We start from the raw sequence: 19,204 nt of genomic DNA, 5'->3' as shown, positions 1-19,204 counted from the left end.
GCCATTGTAATTCATCTCAAGTTTTTTTTTTCTCCCCATGAAACATTTATAATTAAGAAACAATTTCCAGCTCACTTTTTCTGTACCAAGCTCTATTGGGTAATTTAAAAATCAGTTTGCTATTGCTCAGGAAGTAAAAATTCCAGACACTTTGTGTGCTGACTAACGTCTAAGAAATCTATAAAGTTTAATTAGGAAAAAAATGAACAATAAAGTTTTATTCACCCTGCTATATTTTAGTGGCTAATGCACTGTTTTATTTTCCATAGCTTTATTTCTTCACAATCCTAAAAAGCCTTGAAAATTCTCATCAGAGAGACATGTTTTTATTTTGCATATGTTTAGTGGTGGAAAGTAAAACAAAAGCTTTAGATTTGTTGTTCTCATTCCCCTTTTTTAATGCTTAGGATTAGTTTAAGCAATTGTTCTCAATATTTAGTTCCAACATTTTATTATATCCAGGCTAATATTGTTATTTACTTTTTCCTGTGTTTAGGTGTCTTCTCCTGGACTGGAGTTGAAGAGCTTGGTGGACAGAACCTGTGAGATAATAGAAAAAAAAAAAAAAAAAAAAAAAATATATATATATATATATATATATATATATATATATATATATATCTGCCCCTAGTTTCTGGCACAGAGCTAAACCTTTGTAAATTCCTAAGTGATAAGAGCACTAGGAGCATCTTTTGTTCTAACTTTTGGTCTCTTTGACTCTGGTTTCTGACACAGAGTTTCTGAATGCCTTGTAATTTCCTGGGTGATAAGAGTGTCTTTTGTTCTAATGAGGTGACTCTAGGCAGGGTGCTGGAAGGCCCCTGGCTGAGAACTGGTCACTGGAAAGACCAAGCCGGGATTAGAAGCTTGGAACTTTCAGCCCTGTCCCCCATTCTCTTCAGAAGGGATTAGGGTTGAAAATGAAGTTAATGATGGATCATGCCTACATGATGAAGCCTCCCTAAAAATCCCAATAATATGGGATTTGGAGAGTTTCCAGGTTGGTGAACACATCCATGTACCAGGAAGGTGACTCACTCCGGCTCCACTGGGACAGAAACTCCTGCACTCAGGAACCTCCCAGACTTCGCCTTATGTATCTCTTCATCTGGCTGTTCATCTGTATCCTTTATCATATCCTTTAATAAACTGGTAAATGTAAGTAAGTGTTTCCCTGAGTTCTGTGAGCTGCTCTAGCAAATAATCAAATCCAAGGGGGAGGAGGTTATGGAAACCTTTGATTTGAAGCCAAGTCAGACAGAAGTTGTGGGTAACCTGGAGACCTTCTACTTCTGATTGGCATTTGAAGTAGGGGGCAGTCTCATACGACTGAGCCTTTACACTGTGATATCTGATGCTATCTCCAGGTAGACAGAGTCAGAAGAGTGTTAAATTGTAGGACACCCAGCTGGTGTCACACAGAATTGCTTGGTCTGAGGAAAACCCCCACAGTTTTGGTGACCAGAAGTGTCAGAAATGAAGTCTGTTCTGTGTGAGCAGTAAATGAGAAGACAGGAGGATGACTACTGGGTTTTTCCAACATAGAATCTAGTTTATTTAAAGTTCCTTCAGTAGCTTTCAGGGTAGTGGGCATGTATAAGCAGAATGATTTCAAAAATGAGGAATCAATAAGTGGAAATTGACAAAAATTCCTCTCCCATTAACCAGTATACAGGAAACTGGCAATAGAAATTTCTTGATGGGACAGTTTGAACATAAATTTGACCAGCATTCTATACTTTAAATATATATACTTTATATATATAAGTATATTTATAAAAAGTACATATATATAAGAGAGAAGTCAAGATGGCAGCGGCATAAGCAGACTCTGAACTCACCTTCTCCCACGGACACAGCCAATTTACAACTACTTGTGGAAAAATTACCCCTGAGAGAGAACTGAAAACTGGATAAGAGGAACTCCTGCAACTAAGGACAATCCTAATTGAGGTGGAAGAGGCAGAAACTCCCTTCTGGAGAGAAAAAATGCCGCCTTCACAAGCCACCAGCCTCACAGCCACCCGGGAGCAGCCCACAGGTACGCAGCCTCCCTGGAGGAGCAGGTCCCTGAGCCAGGGGGCACCCCAACTGGGGGCATTTTGTGGACCCAGCACAATTGAGATGAGTGGCATAATATCTGACTTTGCCTGCTACTAAAACATTGGGGAGCACCCCCAGAAAAGCTGGTTCACCAAGAAATTAAAACCAGCTCTTAAAGGGCCCATGTGCAAACTCACTCGTTTCAGAAACCAACCTAAAATCACCAGAAAGGAAGGTGCACAGCGCTTTGGTGAAAAGAGACTCACCTGATAGGCTCTGAGTGCATTGCAGTGAGAGGTGAGACCTCTCCAGGGACTGGGACATTGGCGGCGGCCATTGTTGTGGCCTGGTGTGGGCGTGCTGACACAGATGCCATTGGAGTTCTCCCTGGGGCTTGCTACCCCAGGTCTGCCCCACTCACTAGAGCACCGATTTAATCGAGCTCAGCCAGGGCAGGCAGCCCACCCTAGAGACTGGCCCCACCCAGCAACAAGCCCGCAGGCAACTTGTGGGCCTGCATAGATTGGTGACTGGATTCTCTGCAGCCTGGCAACTGAGCCCACTTCAGTGGGGCAGGGCGAGTACAAGGAGCGGGTGGGGAGTGTGGGGTGGTGGTGGAGAGTGTGGGGCTCCTGCCATGGAGAGACTGGGTTCACGTCACGAAGTCAGGGCACACACACAGGGCAGGACTGTGTTGACTGTGTGTGTGGACCTGTGGGCGCACTAACATCCATGTTATAGGTTTCCCGGAAGGAGAAGAGTGAGACAAAGGGGCAGAGAATCTATTTCAAGAAATAATAGATGAAAACTTCCCTAACCTAAGGAAGGAAACAGACATCCAGGTACAGGAAGGACAGAGAGCCCCAAACAAGATAAAACCAAAGAGGCCCACACCAAGACACATCATAATCAAAATGTCCAGAATTAAAGATAAAGAGAGAATCCTAAAAGCCACAAGAGAAAGTCAAGTTACATACAAAGGAAACCCCATAAGGCTATCAGCTGACTTCTCAGCAGAAACCTTACAGGCTAGAAGAGAGTGGCATGATATATTAAAAGTGCTAAAAGGAAAAAAACTTACAGCCAAGAATATTCTACCCAACAAGGTTATCATTCAAAATGGAAGGAGAGATCAAAAACTTCCCAGACAAGCAAAAATTAAAGGAGTTTGTCACCAAGAAACCAGTGCTACAAGAAATGTTAAAGGGCCTGATTTAAGGGGAAAAGAGAAGACCACAAATAGGAAAAATTATCTATTTCCATGATAAGAGGGTAATGGATACAAATGCACAAAAAAGAGGTTAGATACGATATCAAACATAAAATGAAGGAGGAGGGGAGTTAGGGTAGAGCTTTCAGACAGAGATCAAACTAGAGAGACCATCAATTCTGTATAGAAGAAGAAAGGAACAGAGAAGGACTACTAAAACACTGAGAAAAAAAAAAGCTAAAAAATGGCAGTAAGTACATACTTATCAATAGCTACTTTAACTGTCAATGGACTAAATGCTCCAATTAAAAGGCATAGAGTGGCTGACTGGATAAAAAAAAAGACCCATATACATGCTGCATACAAGAGACACACTTCAGACCTAAAGACACTCACGAACTGAAAGTGAAGGGATGGAAAAAGATACTCCACGCAAATAGCAATGAAAAGAAAGCTGGGGTAGCAATACTCATATCAGACAAAATAGACTTTAAAACAAAAACTGTAAAAAGAGACAAAGAAGGGCGTTACATAATGATCAAGGGAACAATCCAACAAGAGGATATAACACTTGTAAATATCTATGCACCCAATGTAGGTGCGCCTAAATATATAAAGCAATTATTAACAGACATGAAAACGGAAATAGACAGTAACACAATAATAGTAGGGGACTTTAACACTCCACATACACCAACGGATAGATCATCCAAACAGAAGATCAATAAGGAAACATTGGCCTTAAATGACACACTAGAACAGATGGACCTAGTAGATATATACAGAGCATTCCATCCAAAAATCAAAGAATACACACTCTTTTGAGATGCACATGGAACATTCTCCAGGATTGATCATACATTAGGCCACAAAACAAGTCTCCATAAATTTAAGAAGATTGAAATAATACCAAGCATCTTTTCTGACTTCAACGGTATGAAACTAGAAATCAACTACAGGAAGAAAATCAGAAAAGCCACATATATGTGGAGAGTAAGCAAAATGCTACTGAACAACGACTGGGTCAATGAAGAAATCAAAGAAGAAATCAAAAAATACCTGGAGACAAATGAAAATGAAAATACGACACACCAGAATTTATGAGATACAGCAAAAGCGGTTCTAAGAGGGAAGTTTATAGCGATACAGGCCTATCTCAACAAACAAGAAAAATCTCAAATAAACAATCTAACAATGCACCTAAAGATACTGGAAAAAGAAGAACAAATAAAGCCCCAAATCAGTAGAAGAAGGGAAATAATAAAAATCAGAGCAGAAATTAATGAAATAGAGACTAAAAAAAAATACAAAACATTAATAAAACCAAGAGCTGGTTCTTTGAAAAGATAAACAAAATTGACAAACCTTTAGCTAGACTCACCAAGAAAAAAAAAGAGAAGGCACTAATAAGTAAAATCAGAAATGAAAGAGGAGAAATTACAGTAGACACCTCAGAAATACAAAAGATTATAAGAGAATATTATGAAAAGCTATATGCCAACAAATTCAACAATCTGGAAGAAATGGATAAATTCTTAGAATCATACAACCTTCCAAAATTGGATCAAGAAGAAGTAGAGAATTTGAATAGACCAATCACCAGTAAGGAGATCGAAACATTAATCAAAAACCTCCCCAAAAATAAAAGTCCAGGACCAGACTGCTTCCCTGGTGAATTCTACCAAACATTCAAAGAAGACTTAATACCTATCCTTCTCAAACTCTTCCAAAAAATTGAGGAGGGAGAGAAGCTCCCTAACTCATTCTACGAAGCTGACATTACCCTGATACCAAAACCAGACAAGGACAACACAGAAAAAGAGAATTACAGGCCAATATCACTGATGATCATCGATGCAAAAATCCTCGACAGAATAGTAGCAAATCGCATACAACAATACGTTAAAAAGATTATACCCCATGATCAAGTGGGATTTATTCCAGGTATGCAGGGATGGTTCAACATTCGCAAATCAATCAACGTAATACACCACATTAATAAAATGAAGAATAAAAATCACATGATCATCTCAATAGATGCAGAGAAAGCATTTGACAAGATAGAGCATCCATTTATGATAAAAACTCTGAATAAAATGGGTATAGAAGGAAAGTACCTCAACATAATAAAGACCATATATGAGAAACCCACAGCTAATATCATCCTCAATGGTGAAAAACTGAAAGCTATCCCTCTAAGAACAGGAACCAGACAAGGATGCCCACTGTCACCACTCCTATTTAACATAGTACTGGAAGTCCTAGCCAGAGGAATCAGGCAAGAAAAAGAAACAAAAGGGATCCAAATTGGAAAGGAAGAAGTGAAACTGTCACTATTTGCAGATGACATGATTTTATATATAGAAAACCCTTAAGAATCCACCAAAACACTTTTAGAAGTAATAAACGAATACAGTAAAGTTGCAGGATACAAAATCAACATACAAAAATCAGTTGCATTTCTATACACTAACAACGAAGTAGCAGAAAGAGAAATTAAGAATACAATCCTATTTACAATTGCAACCAAAATATTAAAATACCTAGGAATAAACTTAACCAAAGAGGTGAAATATCTGAACATCGAAAACTATACAACATTGCTGAAAGAAATTGAAGAAGATACAAAGAAATGGAAATATATTCCATGCTCTTGGATTGGAAGAATTAATATAGTTAAAATGTCCATACTTCCTAAAGCAATCTATAGATTCAATGCAATACCTATCAAAGTTCCAACAACATTTTTCACAGAAATAGAACAAAGAATCCTAAAATTTATATGGAACAACAAAAGACCCCAAATAGCTAAAGGAATCCTGAGCAAAAAGAACAAAGCTGGAGGTATCACACGCCCTGATTTCAAAGTATACTACAAAGCTATAGTAACCAAAACAGTATGGTACTGGCACAAAAACAGACACACAGATCAATGGAACAGAATCGAAAGCCTAGAAATAAACCCACACATCTATGGATAGCTAATCTTTGACAAAGGAGCCAAGAACATACAATGGAGAAAAGAAAGTCTCTTCAATAAATGATGTTGGGAAAACTGGATAGCCATATGCAAAAAAATGAAAGTAGACCCTTACCTTACACCATACACAAAAATTAACTCCAAATGGATTAAAGACTTGAATGTAAGACCTGAAACTATGAAACTTCTAGAAGAAAACATAGGCAGTACGCTCTTCCACATCGGTCTTAGCAACGTATTTTCAAGCACGACGTCTGACCAGGCAAGAGAAACAATAGAAAAAATAAACAAATGGGACTACATCAAACTAAAAAGCTTCTGCACTGCAATGGAAACCATCAACAAAACAAGAAGACAACCTAACAATTGGGAGAAGATATTTGCAAACCATACATCTGATAAGGGCTTAATCTCCAAAATATATAAAGAACTCATGCATCTCAACACCAAAAAAACTAACAACCAAATCAAAAAATGGGCAAAAGACCTGAACAGACATTTCTCCAAAGAAGATATACAGATGGCCAACAGACACATGAAAAGATGTTCAAAATCACTAACTATCAGGGAAATGCAAATCAAAACTGCAATGAGATATCACCTCATGCCCGCCAGAATGGCTATAATTAACAAGATAGGAAACAACATGTGTTGGAGAGGATGTGGAGAGAAGGGAACTCTCATACACTGCTGGTGGGAGTGCAAACTGGTGCAGCCACTATGGAAAACAGTATGGAGATTCCTCAAAAAATCAAGGATAGAACTACCATATAATCCAGCTATTCCACTGCTGGGTATTTATCCAAACAACTTGAAAACACCAATGCGTAAAGATACATGCACCCCTGTGTTCATTGCAGCATTATTCACAATAGCCAAGACTTGGAAGCAACCTAAGTGCCCATCAAGGGACGAATGGATAAAGAAGCTGTGGTATATATACACAATGGAATACTACGCGGCCATAGGAAACGATGAAATCCAGCCATTTGTGACAACATGGATGGACATTGAGGGTATAATGCAAAGTGAAATAAGTCAGAGGGAGGTCAAATACCGTATGATTTCCTTCATTAAGTAGTAGATAATAACAACAATAAACAAACACATAGAGACAGAGATTGGATTGGTAGTTACCAGAGCGGGAAGAGGGGAGGGAGGAGGGCGAAAGGGATAATTCGGCACATGTGTGTGTTGATGGGTTGTAATTAGTATTTGGGTGGTGAACATGATGTATTCTATGCAGAAATAGAAGTATAATGATGTACACCTGAAATTTATGCAATGTTATAAACCAATGTTACTGCAATAAACAAAAAATAAACAACAAAAAAACAAAAACAAATAGTATATATATATAAATATATATATTTTAAAATATATGTCCCTGTATTGTCTTATGTAATGTTATCTTCCAAATCATTAAAAGCTCTAAGTTAAAAAGACAAGTACCCTTCCCCCCATTTGATGGATGAAGAAGCTGCTTAAAGAAAGTCATCTACTTGCCTAGAAAATTAGCACAGAATTTGAAACAAAAACACAGGTTTCCTAATTCCAAAATGATATTTCAGGTTGTTTCTCTTACAACATAGATTTCTGAAACAGATTTAGGAACTGGCTGAATATAGAAACATGTTATGTCTCCAGGATGGTTGGGAATGGGTTTGATTTTAAAATATGAACATTTTATTTCCATTAATGTATAAAACCCAAAAAAGTTTTGAAATTTCTGAGGAGTCCAAATCCCTTTATAAGTTTGAGTGTCATCACAGAAACAAGTATTATTTTAATGAATGCAAGGAAAAAAGATAGAGTCTAAAACTAATCATTTCATCTTGATACATCTCATAAAAGAGAATGAGACCCTTCATTGTCTCTTTACCTATATTATGCACAGTATCTATAGCAGCCTTATAAAGATTTCTCATCATAAAGATATATTTATTTTCATTCTTTGTACATATAATGAATATTATAATTCTCACTTTTTAACTAATTGACAAAGTTGACTAAGGTCTTAGAATCCCTAGTCATTTATTTAGCACTGTATTTAGTTTTACTTAATAATCCTGGGTGCAATTCAATTTAAGTCAAAATAATGTTTCCTGGATGCCTATTATGGCTGAGATATTAACAAACCATAGTTTTAAGATGCATTGTGCCCAACAACTCCCAATTACTAAGAAATTAGTTTCTTATAAAGCCTGGTTCATGAATCCTAGGTTTCTTCCTGGATCTCATCTATTCTTTCTTTGTTTTAGGTCAGTCTCAAGGTCTTTGAAGAAACATATTCTGTGGAATCCTCTTTCTAAATTTCAGAATCCACAGGCACACAACTGTCAATCAATTAGCTGTAAATGTTTACATTAGTCATATTTCAAGTTGACTCAAGGTTAAATATAATGTAATATCTTCTTAAGTGATCATGTCTAAGTATCTTATATCTTCAAAAGATGGGCAATATTAGACTTTATTAAGAAAACAATGGCAAGAATTAAAACAGGGTGACCTCATCAAAGAGGAATTGCATGGTAGAGAAGTCCATTCTACCAACTTAAACATGAATTATGAAGGAAGATATGAGATACAGCATTACAAGTTTCATATATTTAGTATTCAGTGTTGGCAAGATCATTGTGTGTCCACTCATTCACTGATTGTGACAATTGTGACATTATAAATTGATATAAACTTTTATAAATGAATGATAAAACATATCAAGAACTGTGATGATTTTCATACCTTTTTTTTAATTTTTTTTTTTTTGCTGAGGAAGATTAGCCCTGAGCTAACATCTATGCCAGTCCTCCTCTACTTTATATGTGGGTTGCTGCCATAGCATGGCTGGCGAGTGACATAAGTCTGCGCCCCGGATCCAGGCTTGCAAACCCGGGCCACAGAAGCAGAGTGCACTGAACTTAACCACGGTGCCACGGGGCTGGCCTCTGATTTTCATACCTTTTTGATTGATCATTTCTACTCTTATGCATTAATTTTAACAAAATAATTCAATAAAAAAGAAAAATGTTTGTCTGAAGTGATTGATTCTAGTGCAATCTGAATGGGGAAAAATCTAATTGCATGACAAAATTATTAAGAAATTTATTGTGTAGCAATACAAATAAAATGATAAAATGATATCCAGCCAACAATGACCATCATAAAATATATGAGAACATGAACATATTTGCGCTTTGTAGTGCAACCACGAAAGAGCCTGGGACCCAGGAACAAATGTGTGCACACCGTTTTAGTAAAGGATTGAACCTCCGTGGTCTACATTATCAAGAAGTATTATTCACTGACTCTTCCAGCCACATTTAGGGTGGGGCATTTTCAATTCTCCCATGTTGATTTCCTCCTTCCTGCCATGTACCGGTATGTCATATCTTAGTGAACAATCTAGTCTCTTCTTTCTTTGTTCTCATATATGCAGCCTTCAAAAATAATAAACACACCAAGCAAGAATTTGCACAGCTATGTGATGCTCTTTTTGCTTAAAGTTGGAGCACCACTTCTCTCCACAATTCTCTGTCTGTCTGCCCTCGAGAAAATGTCACCAAGCACAGAGAAAGGCAAGCCGGGATGCTAATATTACTCTGATATCCTGTAGAGCAGTGTATGAGCCCTGACTGCTGACATCAGCCTTCCAAAGAGATTCTGTGTGTCTGCTGCCACTTGGGTAGATCAGAACATTGCTGCGCCCACACTGCATGACTATCTCGGCTGCGCGGCTGATGGCTTGGCTCCTTGCCCAACTCCCCAGCCAGCAGAAAAGCAGGGCGAGCATGATCTTCGGGGTGTGAGGTCAGAGCTGTGATTACTTCAGAATCACTAAGCGCATGAAGAGGCAAGTTGTTTCGAAGCTTCTGTTTTCCCCTCCTCTTCAAAATCGCTGGAGCTGATCACAACCAGCACAGGGTGACAGCATTCTGTGTTGATTTAAGGTGTTACCCCCAAGAGTGTAGTATTGTCATCAGAGATTTCCCTCAATCACGATAAGGGGAAATATCGAACCAAGGACAAATTCTCAGCACTCAACAAGTCAATCAGGAAACCCCATGGAGGAAAGGATTTTTTCCTTCGGTTAAAAATAGATAATGCCCTGAATTTCTCTCTGTAAGAAGAAACGGAAAGAACAGATTAAAAGGAAAAGGTTTCTAAAGGATAACATAATCTTCAGAACGGAGGAGGAGGAGGGCCGGGGCTGGGGGGTAGGGGGGGGACAAAACCCATAGTTACTTCCCTGCAGTGCTTCAGCAGGAAACACAGCTCCAAGCCTGCCAGCATTCTTCCTGGCAGAGCTTGGCTTATTTTCTTGACCTCATTTTAATCTTTGACCCATTCCTTTTGTGAGTCGGAAGAATCTGGTAGGAACCAAGGATGATTAAAGAAGTTTCTTGCTTTCTAGAATGAAAATTTCATAAGGAGAGGGAACATATCTCTGGTGTTCACCTCCCTGTGCCCAGTGCCTAAAAAGGGTCTGGCACTTAATAGGTTCCTAATAAATATTTGTTGAATGAATGAATGTGTTATTAGCTGCATCCATCTGCAATTCTGTTTTAACCAATTTGTTTTTTTTTTTTTTTTGCCTTGATAATGTATCAGTCAAGGCTTCAAGGAGGTAGTGAGAAAGAAATGGAAGCTTTTTCCCATCCTTCAGCCACTTAGGGTATAGTGAGGTGAGGGACTGAGATAAAATGGGCAAAAGAGAAATTGGTAAATGGAGAGAGGAGAGAAATATAAGGAGATGAAAAGGCAGAGAGAATACATTTCCTCCTGAGTCAGACTGTAGAAGTAAACCCTGAATGAATAAACCAAAGTATAACCCATTGGATGCTCTCCCCATTCTTAAACACTATATTCAGGAAAAAGCAACTAGCCAGACTAATGGAGGGGGAAATGGAGAGAGAGGGAGAAAGATTCATGAAAACACTGTCTGAGGTTGCCTTTTACCTTATCCCTATTCTCGACATCACAGGTGATGCTCTGACACTCTTACCTGAATGCAGATAACCTAAGCCTCATTTCTTGCGTTGCTATTTGTGGTTTTGGTTTATCAGATTCTAATGAAACACATTTCCACTTTACCAGTGCTTAAGCCAAAGCAAGTTCTAGTGATGTTCGTGAAATAATTTGGACATGGCTTCCTATTATCAAACTTAAATATAAAATATAAATTTTCTCTCTTTGCAGGCCTTTTCTAAGAGGGAGGATTTTCTCTTTTATCTGATACTTGCCCTGTCTTTGTGCCAGATTTAATTTAATTATTGCATCAATTGTATCCCTGCCAGAAAGCCCTAAGGCCAATGGCAACATTTTTAATAAATCAAAAAGATCAAATCAAATAAATAAATGATTCAGGTGGCAAAGGGCAGAAGAGTTCCAGATGAAACTCGGAAAGCTTCTTGGCCCAGCTCAAATTGGAAACTGCATAATCAGCAGATTTCCGAAGGTTTTCAGGTTATGAGACAAGGTTTTTCACATTGCACTAATTATGGCTGGAGTTAGAGAAACATAAAACAGAATAAAGAAAAAGCAAAAAACAGTGATTGGAAAGCTGGCCACAGCTATTGCTCTTGAAAGCCTTATTTCTCATGACAAAATGCCAGAAAAGTAGCTCTTTGTGGTGAGTTTGTAAGAGTGGGTAATTTAGGAAAATCTGTCTCTATTTTTTTTCTTTTTACCATAGCCATTCCTTTTGCCTCAGGGGAAAAAAGTGGTTTTTGTTGTGGGCAAATGAAGTTTGATGAGTTTTTATTTCTTCTAAATGCACTGGTGTGTCCTTGAACCATTTCTTCAAGTGTCCTCAATTTTTTACCAACACACACATACTGTTTAGGAACTACAAATGCCCATTCCAACATTTTTATTCTGTGAATTTGTTAACTATCCAGTGTGCATTAGCTCTTAAAAGTATAAAGCAATTGCAGCAGCACAGTTCCATTTATTGCTTCTCAAGTATTGCCTGGTTTAAAAAAAGTTTTACCATCTGTTCCGGCTTAAGCCAAAGCTGAATTAAGAGGGTAAGATTTTGCTATTGCTTCTGTTACTGTTGTGGTATTATTATATTTTAGAAATGGGGAGGAGGTGAGAAAGCAAAATAAATCTATATGAGGTCTCCAAGAGAACAGAAGAGTAGAAGTCTCCTTTGGCAACTAGTGATATTATTTTTGAACTTGGCCATGAAGGCTACTTCTGTCCTCCTTGATAAATTCCACCGAAAAGAAGTTGAAACGGACTCATGAAAATATCAGTAAATCAATCAGTTACACATTTATCAAATTTCTTCTGAGTTTCAATATTTAACTAGGCTTTGTGGTGCTTAAAAGAGAGGGGTAAAACTTAATTGTTGCCCTCAAGGTACTCACATTGTTGGGGTGGTGAGGTGTATTTATACGGAATAAATAGAAAAAAAGACTGTGCAAATCAGTAGAAAAGGCATCCAGACACATTAACCATAACTGGTGCTATGGAACAGGAAAAGTAGGGATTCAATGTTGTCAACTGATTATTGCTTTTGACTGACACTATTAGGTGTATGCATTATACTTTTACCAATATTACTTTAAGCTATTTTTGGTAGTATACATGACATGCTACTAGATTTCTGATTTTTATCAGACTAAACCAAAGAGGAATTTTATATTTATAGTTTAAGGGCCCTGGGACAGATTATTCCATGGAAGCAGAGATTCTGACATGTAATTTTCTTGATTTCTCTTAACACTTGATGTCCATCAGAACCACCTGGAGAGCTTTTATAAGTTAATAAATCTATATATTAATTAATTAGCAAATTAACTGATTAGAAAATTAACATCCCTGGGCCCCATCTAGGCCCGTGCGGTAAGGCCTGTGCTTTAGTAGGCTTTAAAGTTCACCAGGTGATGTTAATGAGCTGCCAAGGTTGAGAATCCCTGTGTTAAGTAATTTGATCCAGATCTTATTATTTGAATTATTCTTTTCTTTCTTGAACTTGTGAATTAGTTTTTCCTTTTATAGGTTTGCTGAAACAGAATCAACAATTCCAGGTACCTGTCGATCTTCAAGGAGAGATTTTTTTATTTTAACACCCAACACAATAAACTATTTCTCATCTTCCACTCTCTTCTCTTTGTTTAGATGAAGCAATTCTCATACCTGCATGGCTGCTACACCTTTGCAAGTTGCTTACCCGTAACCCATAAATATTTGAGGTCCACAGAGCTTATTCCTATAAAGCCCCTTTGCTTTTCTCTGTAACTTGGATAATGACCTCGACTTCTACGGCTTTAGATACCCCAGGTATGGTGATAACCCTTGGATTCAAATTTCTAGCTCAAATAATCCTCTGAGTTCAAACATATTCGTCCAACATCTAACGGTCTATTTAATACCTTTACTTGGGTGCCTACAGGCGTCCTAAGTTTAACTTATTCAACTCTATTGATAAATGTTAAAACTTAGGTGAAATGGACAAAGCTACTAATATCCTCTAAAGATTTTTTATCTCTGCAGTGTTTATAATTCTGCCTCATTTTATGAAAATTTCTAAGATCGATTTTTAAATCTCTCTTTTACTTTGACCATTCCAGAAGTTTTATAATTTACAAATGTTTTCCAAAACCAACATTTGACTTTATTCGTCCTCTCTATTATTTATTTTTATTTTCAATGTAGCAGGCTGTCCCACCCATATCCTCTTGGGCCTTATCATTGTAGTGCCATTGTCAGCCTGAACCATGTGATTCCTACCATCTTTGGGGGATCATTTTTACTATTTGTGCCAAATTAGAAGAATACCAACTAAAATAGTCCCTAGCCATTTATTCATTGGTTAGTTTGAGCAAGAGTTTCTCCAACAGCTAGTAACCATCAAGAGACCAGAAATTCATGTTGGTTATTGCTTATCACCCTCTCCACATTTGTTGGCATCACATGCACCCTTGAAGAGGTCCAGGACAAGAGTATATTTCTATTCTCCGTCCCTCCCTGAATCATTTTTCTAATATTTTTGCATGGAATATCATTTCTCTTCTTATAAAAGCCTTATCAAAGTCAGGATGTGCCACATTTTCATAATGGCAAATATCAAGTTTTGAGTGTGCAAGTGTGTGTGTGTGTGTGTGTGTGTGTATTCTTGGGTTGAGTTTAATGCAGTGCTTTGAACTACTACAAAAGCCATTGCTTTTCATTTGCACTATGTTAATAATATGTATAGGATGAGGGCATTTCCTCTAAACAGAATTTCAGCTAAAAGTGCTAACATTTTTAAAAAAATAGCAAGAGTCAAAAAAGTGGGTGATTTAGCTCTCTGTTCTACTCAATGAGCATAAGCCTAGAATGAGCATGAGATGGGCATTAGAAATCTGATTTTCCTTAGTCTTAATTCTCACATACTTATTACAAGTTTAGAGAAAAATAAAGATATGGGTTTTCATCACAACATGATCCTTAAACAAAAAGCAACCTCTACATTTGGTGCTGAAAGTAAAGGTGATTTCTTCCATTGCTGGCTGAAAATTAGCTATGTAGAACTTAATGAGTAGCAATACTATATAGCCAATTAAAGCTATGTTTAAGCATAATTTTACTGTATGTAGTTAATTTTTTTTTACTTTAAGCATTGAGTTTCAATCTTAATCCCAAAGAGCGTCATAATACTTTCCTATCATGATGAACCTCTGGGATAGGAGAAAGTGCTATCAGTATTAGGCAAAGTTAGCTCTGCCACTGGAAAAAAGGAGAGTTCTCCCCATATCACCTCTAGCAAAACCATATCCAGGCAAATGCTAGAAAGTGAGCCTTGTACTATGGAATAGTGAGAATGCCTTGAAGGAAGAGCTCAGCGGGGGCTGAGATGGTGGGCCAAAACTTCATGGAGGAAACAAGGAAAACCATTATATCAGAAACATCATCCATCATCTGTTGCTCCCAAAGTTACACAGGTAGACATATGCAAATACTGAAGGTGTGGTTGTTTACCAGCCTTGTCCTCTTCCAGCAATTTATTACATTGTAAATTTTGAATTCAAATACTGGAACTAGGGAATATGCAGAAATATTATTTCAAGAAATGCATTGCAAAACTATAACATCAAGGATATGGCCTCATTGGACTATAGTGCTAACATGATTGGTCAAAATTTGTTGTTGGTGGTGGTTTTTGTTATTGCTAGTTACAATCCATAAAATTTGCTAGTCCACATGCAAACATTTTCAATGTTTGTAGTTCTGCTGCAGGTTTAGTCCCGAAAACACAGGAATTCATGTGTTTAAAAATAGAAACCTATTTTTAAAATATTTTCAAAAAAGAGAACTTTTGTTTGGACTGGACATCAAAGAGAAATTAATCCTCCACTTACAATTTTACATGTCCAATGACTGGATGAACTTTCTACAGACTAAATTTGGGCTTGATATATTTCAAACCTTGTTTCTCATAAACTAATTTCATTCCTTCAGGTCTAGATGTTGCAGAATACATTCATCTTATGATACAGACTCTGGCATTACAATCTAAATAGTGACACCAAGTGAATCAGCACAATGGATGGTAGAATTATTCCTGGAAGCCAATGCTACACCAGAATGACTAGCAATAACTTAATTATTCACAGATGTGATTTTGACCAACAAAAAGATACCTCACTAAAAGTGTTCTCAAATCGCTTTGTTCTCAACTGGATCCAAAAAATTCCTGTAGTCATTTTAATGCCACTGGACAGGAAGGGAAGTATGAGAGGGGAACATTAGAGAGAATATCAACCATGGTCAGAACCAACTGTGACTTTAAAAAATTCTACAATGAACACGTTGCTAGAGGTCTTTCGCCTACGGCAGGGAGGGGACTGAAGCTTAAGTTTCATTACTTCCTGGTAAAGATGCCCTTGTCCATGAAACTAGAGATCAGACACTAAGGTCTCTGCTCCTGATGCCTCAGTGAAAAACAATGCTTTCACAGTAGGACATGTCAACAGAGAGAGCAGACAATCTTCTCAACTCACTTTCAACTTTTGAAGTGGGCAGGAGTCTGGGAAATGTGTTTTTTGACGTCTAACCTCTAGCATGCGGTGGACTCACTACAAAGATATTGGAATAGAACTGAGTGAGCCAATCTTCAATATCTGTCACAGAAACCTAATATATGAACGCTGTCCCAGAGGAACTAGTTAGTGGTAGAGATGGTAACAGAAGTGTGTACAACTGTTAAAGGACAATCCAAAATCCTTTATTGTTAAATGATATATAATGAGTTTAAAGAAAGAGGCAGAACGTGAACTTGAGAGGTGAGAGGAGACACTAATTGAAGAAATGGGTTTGCCAAGAAAGAAAGGGAAGGCTTGATGAGCGGCACATGAATATGTTGTGCTAAGTGACAAAGAGCAACCTGACCAAAAGAGCACAGAATTCACAGAGGGGAAAATGTCTTCAAAAATCCACTTTCAGGTTTAAGATGTAGAAGATAGTCATTTGCTCCTACGTAGAACCTGGCACACAGCTGGCAAATTACTTCCTTTTCTTTTATCCCTTAAAGATAGATTTATTGGCTGAATCAAACATGGGCCAGAACCAGTATGAAGGTTTGTGTTCTTCTTATTTTAAAAGATTAATTAGGTGATTGGAAATTTCATTAATCACTAGTGGAGGTGTAGCTCTTTGATGGCAGAGAATTTCATAAGACAACAAATTATTCATTCGTTTCATAAACACTGAAATTGTACTCTGTGTCAGACCCTGTGAAAATCACTACGTCCCAGATGTGAGTAAAACATTCACTCCATTTTCAAAGTACTCCCAGTCTCACTGGGGAGGTGGTCACATCAAATAACAAAGATAGGAGAATTTATAGACTATTACAGGAGTAGAAAGGCAAGAGTTATAAATGTTCCTTTTATAAGGAAAATATTTTTACAGATCCACAGGATTGATAAAATTTGTTTTACCATAATACTTCTTCATTGTGTACAAAAGTAAAAGTAGATACAAAGTCTTTTTACCCATGGATCTTGTATAACTACAAACCCAAAACAAATCTACCAATTAATAACAAAAAAATTTAATTTAAAATATTAATCTAACATGATGGGTGAGGCTGTTTTGTTGAACTTAGTCACAATTAGCAGTAATATAATTACTGGATAACTGATATAGTCTGGGTTTTTCTTTTTCATTTTGTTGGCATTGGTCTTTCCCATACCACTCTCTTCCCCAAATTTACTTGCTACTTTTCACTAGTAAAATTACATGAAACCCCTGTTCAAAGCATTTGTTGAATTTACTTGATATCCACTTATTGTGAACAGATTCTTTAGATATTAAGTCCATTTCTCTATCTTTTTCCTAGACTACAACCATTAAAGTAGTGTAATTTGACGCCAAACTATTGTTAATATAAAGTACAGGCACTGCAGTTCCATGACAAAACTCAATTATTAAGTGGTTAGTTAAATAATCGAGAATATTTTTATTAATATTTTTTAGATTCTCATTAAAATAAAAACACAATATTAACTATTTTGAAAGAGAATTTACAGCTTCAGGTCAGATGTGGGATGTGTAAGAGAGAAGGCAAAGATGACTGCAAAGTATTGGGGTGAGCAACTGGAAACATGCAATACAATTCCATTGACTGAAATGAGGAATTTTGCAGAAGGAACAAGTTTTGAGGAGAGAGTCAGGAGTTCAATACTGAATATGGGTAAGTTGAGAAAACTATCAGACACATAAGTGAACAAGTTTTTGTTGTTATTTTTGCTTTGGCTTCCATAATGTAATAATCTCTATGTTCTCCTCTTAATTCTTTGGTAACTCCCCAGTCTTCTTGTCAGGCTCCTTTTCCTCTGTCATTTATTTTACAGTTCAAGGCTCTATCCTGGGTCGTCTTCTCCCCTCATTTTGAACTTTCTTCCTACAGAATTTCATACATGTCCGCAGTTTCAATTATAGTTCTGTCCATATAATTCACAAAAGTATGTCTCCGGGCCAGGCCTTTTCTCTGGGCTCCAGGCATATATATCCAACTATCTCCTTGACCTCTCTCTTGGATTTTTCAAATGCACTTTAATTTCAGCAGTCCTAAAACTAAAGTTATTACCTTCCACTGCAGTTTGCTTTTCTTCTAGTTTTTCTAGTTTCTGTGGATGTCATCAATGTCCATCCAGTTATACAAATAATAAGAATTTTCCTTGAAACCTCCCTTTTTCTTAACTCTTATATCCAAACTATCACTGATTTCTATTGATTTTACTTCCCCTCAAATCTCTTTTTCCACTACAATCAGCTTAATCCCAGCCACCATCATCTCTCTCTCCTGTTCTACCTCAGTCTAACAGATCTCTTCACAACCTAACCTTGTCATACTTGAACCTGTTGTCCACAGTGCACCTCACGAGTGATCTTTTTAAAAGGCATATCTGATTATTTCATCCTCTCTGTTTCAACTGTTTTTTAGAATTCGTCTTAAAGACCAAAATTCTTTAAAAGGTCTCAAGGCTATAGGGGATAGTACAAGTGATGCCTCAACATCCAGTTCTCTTCTTCCCATTGTGTAAGAGCTGGGTGATTTGGGGGTTAGACCCCAACTGCAGGAGTAGGCCCTGATATGTCAAAGTCAAACACAGTAATTTCAGCAAAAGACCCAGAAACCCAGCCCACTCAAATCGGCACACAACCATCCCCTGTGATAGAGATGGGTTCAGCACATGGTCCCATTGGGCAAGGAAAACTTCTTTGCTTTTAAACAAGGCCACCAAAAGAGAATATTTCTCTCTCTTTCTCTTCCTCTCTTGCAGGATGTCAATAATGCAGTCAACTTATATCTACTGAGGGATCCAGGCTTAGGATAAGGCTGACATTGTGGAAGGCAGAGTAGAGAAAGAGAGAGAGAGAAAAAGAAAGAAAGTGGATTCTTCGGAGAATCACTAAGTCAACCCTAACGCCTACCACCTCTTTGGGTTTCCAATTATGCGAACCATTTTATTTCCTTA

The sequence above is a fragment of the Diceros bicornis genome, chromosome 12, assembly GCF_020826845.1.
Source record: "Diceros bicornis minor isolate mBicDic1 chromosome 12, mDicBic1.mat.cur, whole genome shotgun sequence".
NCBI classification, from domain to species: domain Eukaryota; kingdom Metazoa; phylum Chordata; class Mammalia; order Perissodactyla; family Rhinocerotidae; genus Diceros; species Diceros bicornis.
Note: the sequence above shows the minus strand (reverse complement) of the source record.